Source organism: Lathyrus oleraceus, chromosome 6 (genome assembly GCF_024323335.1).
Source record: "Lathyrus oleraceus cultivar Zhongwan6 chromosome 6, CAAS_Psat_ZW6_1.0, whole genome shotgun sequence".
NCBI lineage: Eukaryota > Viridiplantae > Streptophyta > Magnoliopsida > Fabales > Fabaceae > Lathyrus > Lathyrus oleraceus.
The window spans coordinates 407,684,410-407,690,409 of record NC_066584.1 but is presented as its reverse complement, the minus strand read 5'-3'; positions in this window follow the sequence as shown (position 1 = coordinate 407,690,409).

Sequence of the window (6,000 nt, the reverse complement as noted above, 5' to 3'; positions counted from 1 at the left end):
AAAGTCAACTGATTATCCTAGTCACTACTTGTTTCATCCCCCTCACGAGCCCTCCACCTTTGAACTTCGAAATATTCAAGTTTCTTCATGACTGTAGCGGTGTATTCGTCGCTATATGATTTATTGATTAAACCATAAGCAAAGTATATAATGAATCGAGTCGCCACCGCACTTTTATTTATCCTAAGGACTGGTTAAAAAGCGAACAAAAACCTAAGAAGTTTTACACGTAGAAAACCTATAAAAGATAAGAGAGTCTGGGTAAAGGGGTAAATTACGCAATGGGAAGGTGTTAGGCACCCATCACGTCCTAGGTACTCCTAGGGAGCCCTTTTCACACTTGTTGTATAAAAAATGTTTATTTGTTTTTGACATATTGTGCAAACATGAATGGGATGATGAGAAAATAATGTACGAGTTAGTTATTTTTGTGTTTGAACGGATGAACCCGTTGCCTACGTACCTTCCATCAAAGGTAAGGATCAAAGCGCCGTAGTTTGGCTAAAAGATTTCCAAAAATTAGTGAGTTCATTTTAAAACACAAGCATTAAGGCTTTTCATTACCAATGGGAGAAAACTCAACCTGAATTCAACAATCCACCATGCGAGGACTGCTTCGACGTACTAGAGGGGTTAACCCTGTTTTCAGTACGGAAGTCTTACAATCAACTCACTAAGGATAAGGTAAGATTTACATCAACCGCTATGGTAATTGAAACCTATGGCTAATGTATGAAAACATATTAACAATGGACAAAGCCACAAAACAATTGAATGTGTGAGGTTAATTGATTATGAGTATTCACAAAATATGGTCAAGGTATGATTAAGATTGATTTAAAGAAGTGTTATGAAATGGAGTTTGAAAAGTCAAGGACTTAGGGTCCAGGTTTCTAATTTGAAAAAAAGATGAAGATGTTTGCACAACAAGTCAAAAGTTTTTGAAAGGAAAGTGTGAGAAGGTTTAGGACAAAGAGGGTATGGATGAAGGAATGTAAAACTTCTCAGAAAGGTTCACCTCTTGAAATCATATAGAAGATGATTCAAGTGTGTCCTTAGGAATGAGGCAACAAAGCAAGTAAGCAAATAAAAGCAAGGTGATACCGGATGCCATCAATGGACTTATACCAATCTCACAAACAAAAGCGGATACCGGATACCAATAAATGGGTTTACACCAATCTCCTAAAACAAAACAATGATACCGGAAGCCAATAAATGGTCTTACTCCAATCTCATAAAAGCAAAAGCGGATATCGGATACCAATAAATGGATTTACACCAATCTCCTAAGGTAAAACAAAACGTGGATGTCAGATGCCAATCTTTCTGGACTTATACCAACCTCCAAAGGATGATCATGGGAGTACAAATGCCAACAGCATGGTCTTACAATTGCATCCTCACATACAACAAACAAACAATGCACTAAGCAATGGACATGAGTGACCAAGTGAAATGGTCTTACACTCTATCCCTTCCAAATCATAGGAACAATGGCCAATGAGTGGACTTACAGTTGTCCTCAATGGGTAAACCAAACATGGATCATAGAAATATGCAATGATGATCATGCAATAATGAACAATTTTTGATGATAAGTGCACAAAGGCATGCAAGCAAACATGTACAAATGCAACAAGCAATCAATCAGACAAAGTCATTAAGCACACACTATAACCAAACAATTAGGCTCAATCAAAGGGTTAGACTTAAAAGTCAACTGGAATAGGGTAAATGGTGCTCTTAACCTTGACATTGAGAGCCAAGGTGAAGCAGATGAAAGGATATGAGGGGTGTGCCTCATCACTCTTATCCCTGGTCAGGGAGAGCATTGAATATCAGAAGGTGTGGGAGTTCAGAAAGCTGGAACTCTCTCCACAAGTTAAAGACTCGATAGATCTTGGGTTTTTACTCACTATGCGTCAACACATGTGGTGTGAGCAAGGTGAGAGACTCACAGAATAGTAGGAGATAGGCTACATATCTCTTTTGTCTACCAATTGCCTCATATGAGGTCTTTTCCTGCTTGGGGACGAAGTTAAACAATCACAAACATTGCCTCTTAAGGAGGACTTCAGACAGTTGCCTGGCTAAGTAACGAGCCAGGTCTTCCATACTACATGGAGACAAGAGATTCTACCTCAATGCTTAAGCAAAGCAAAGCAATAGCAAGTTCTCAAAGGAACAAAAGCAACTATGGTACCTGAAATCAATCAAATATAATCAGTATACCAATCACAAAGTCAAAACAGACAAGTTATGAACCAACAGTCAACACAATCAATCACATGTGCAAAGCACAAATTCAAACCAAATGAGTTAGCATCCTACAAAACAAACCAAGTTAGTTCATCACAATCAAGTAAACCAAACTCAATCAACTTGAATTAATCTCCTTAAAGCAATTGCTCCTTAACCTGAAAAACAACTCAAACATGAGAAGTAAACCCTTAGGCCAAAGCCTAGGGTCAAAGGAGGAGAAAAAATTTAAAACAGAACATGAAACTTGATCAAAATTAAGATTAATCAATTAAGAACAAATTCCAGTTGGTCTCACATCAAAACTATACACCAATTGCATTTCATAAGCAAATCATGTCAAACTATGCAAGTTAAGAACTCAATGGTGTAAACAGAATGAACACAAGCATATCAATACCAAAATGGCTCAATAAATTCCAGGAAAAATCATGCTCAAACAGAACACATTGAATGAGCAGCACACCAAATTTCATGTCATTTGGACAAGTGGAAATAAGGAAATTAAAATCCCTAAGTCAAGGCATATTCAAGCAAGCTCATACAAGACCACAAATCATGTATCAAATTCATGCAATCATAAAACAGTGATCAAACATGAGAAATGAATGCGATCAAAGCCATGGCAACCTTTAAGATGTCTATAATACACATGACAAATTTCAAAGTCATCCAACAAACCACAAGGATTTCACAAATCATATGATATCATGAATCTCAAAATATTCACAATTGACCAAACAGAGGGAAAATTCTCAAACAAATAGAAAATGCATTCAAAAATCCCAAGAAAAATCACCAGCAAACCAGACATCCCTAAGTATTAGCATGAAAAAATCCAGAGCAATTGGCATAGCATAAGCATGGAAAATAAAATCAGGAACATGAACAAGACATGGTGTGACATACATTTTCACACCTTCAAATATTACATCATATCTCACAATCCAGAAATGCAAAATTAGCAAACCATATACCAAAATGACTAGGAATGAGTCAAGATCATGCATACAAAATTTCAGGCATTTCCAATTAAGCATAAAGATTTCATGCATGAAAAGGTGAGCAAGGTGCAAGATATGGTATTCACAAACAAACCCTAGGCATTTTAAAAATCTAACCGTGCACAAATTTATTAAAAATGTCCAAAAAATAATAGACATGATGATTAACAAATCAAAAAAAGAATCATGAATTTTGGATGTGTATTTTTTGATTTATCAATTTTTGAATGTGGAAAAGAAATAAAAAAATGCATGAGAAAGCTTATACATGAACATGTGAATACTTGGAATGCAATAAATGCAAGGCAAAGCTTTTGTAGCCAGCAGGGAATCAAACCCCTGGCCTATTTGAATGGGGCGCATTTCAGGATGAAACGCCCCGTTTCATTTATGACGTGGCTAAATGTGATACGCTGCATGGCACAGAAACACGGAATTCACATGCGAACGAAACAAAATGGATCTAAGCATGCCTGGGAACGAAAATCAAGCAAGCTTCATCGTGTTCTTGCACATTCATCATCATCATGAACAAAAAGTTACAGAAATGCATAAACCACATATGGATCGAATCAGCGTTCAACATAGATCAACAATATAACCTTGATTTGTCCTAATTCTATGCATGGCAAGAGGTTCGATCAAAAGAAGTTTTGTCATCAAGATTTCAAACTAGCATAACTTGCTCAAAACCTAATGGATTCACGCGATTCAAGTTGCAGAATGATCTACGTAACTAGATCTACCAAAGGCACATGCTAATTTCAAGAATTGAGATGGTTGAATTCCTACCTCTTGGAGATGCAGATCCTGTTATCGTGCTCTTCAAGCCTTGAAAGTGTAAAACAGATAGCCTGTGATGACGAGGAAGATGTATGGAATCAATAATTCAGCTCAAAACCTCTTGGATTAGCCTGGATCTTCAACTTCCATGCGCAAGCTCAAGATGCAACAGCCACGATTTAGCCAAGTTCTTCCACAATTCTTCTTCAACAGTTGTTCAATAGTACCTGCAAGTGGAGATCAACACGAGAGAGAGCACAAAGAATGAAGAATTTTGAAGAACCAAGTGAAAAAAGTTTGGAAAATTTTGAGAGAATTTAGAGAATTTTTGATTTGGATCTGAGATTGTGATTGTGGATCCCAATTTTCTGTTATGATTAGGACTATATAGTCCTTGTTAATCACCTGTTAAACATGATTAGCAACAAATGCAATTGGATTAGTGGATGAAGCTTGTTATGCAATTTGGCAAAATTGCCCTTTCTCAATTAGAACCAATGGAACAGTGCACAACTAGTTTAAGCAAACCCAATTTTCTGTTTAAAAGCTATTGGAATTGATTTGGCATGAAAATCATGTGTATTTTTCAAATTCACTATTTTTCCCACCAAAATGCAAAATGGTTCACTTGAAAAATGACCTTTTGATGTGAAGATTTTTGATGAAATGTAATGATGCATTATGATAGTACATGTCAAATGGGATTTGCTCAAAAAAGAATCACCCAAATTGGGGCGAGAAAGAAATTCCAAAGGAAAACACTCCCATTGGAAAGACTCAAGCTGACTCACAAAATGCATGTACTGGGGATAACACCAATACAGCAACACGAATAGGAATACAACTCCGCTGGGGAAATCTAGAAAAGACTTTCCAGGGGAAACCAAAGGATGAGATGTTACCGGTTAGTGAGTAACAAACTCAGGAAGAATGAATATCTAAAACCTGTATGCGGGTGAGAGATATCAATCAACCAAACATCTGAGAAAGACCTGAAAAAGGTACATAAACTCAGGGAAATCTGACTCCACAGGGGACCAAGGTCATAATAGGGAGCAGAAAGGAAGGAAACACCAAGGATACCGGGTTTTAGGTATGTAACAGGTGACCGACCAAAGCGTGAATTGGTGTGTGTTCCAAAACACTCATCATCCTGAAGAAAGCTAGAAAAGCAAACTTGTTTATAGGATGGACATTTGATCCTGTAAAGAATGCAAATCTTACTCAGTTGTGGAAACAAACAAAGGATCCGACAAAAGAGTGCATGAGACATATTATCTATAGCCGTCAAAACGTAGATAACATACTCGCATGGAGATTATCCTGAACCGGGTTGTAGGTTGTTTATAGGATAAAATCCGAAAATGTGAATTGGTTTGTGTTCCAAGACACTCATCATCCTGAAGAAAGCTAGAAAAGCAAACTTGTTTATAGGATGAACATTCGGTTCCACAAGGAATACGAATCTTACTCTGCAGAGAAAACAATCAAAAGATTGACCCAAGAGTGAAAGAGACATAATATCCATTACCGTCAGAACGTGGATAGTACACTCAAAAGGAAGATTATCCTGAACCGGGTTGTAGGTTGTTTATAGGATAAAAAATCCGAAAATGTGGATTGGTTTGTGTTCCAAAACACTCATCATCCTGAAGAAAGCTAGAACAGCAGACTTGTTTATAGGATGGATATTCGATTCCACAAGGAATACGAATCTTACTCTATTGGGGAAGATCAACAAAGGATTCCGACCAAAGAGTGCATGGGACATATTATTCATTACCGGCAGACCGTGAATAATATACTCGAAAGGAAAAGACACCAGAGATACCGAAGTATATAATAGGTGACTAACCAAAAAGAGAGACAATCGATACCAAGCATCCGGGTAAACGAAAGACAACTCAAAGGGATAAATTGCAAGCAACCGACAATTATCCGAAGCAACAAA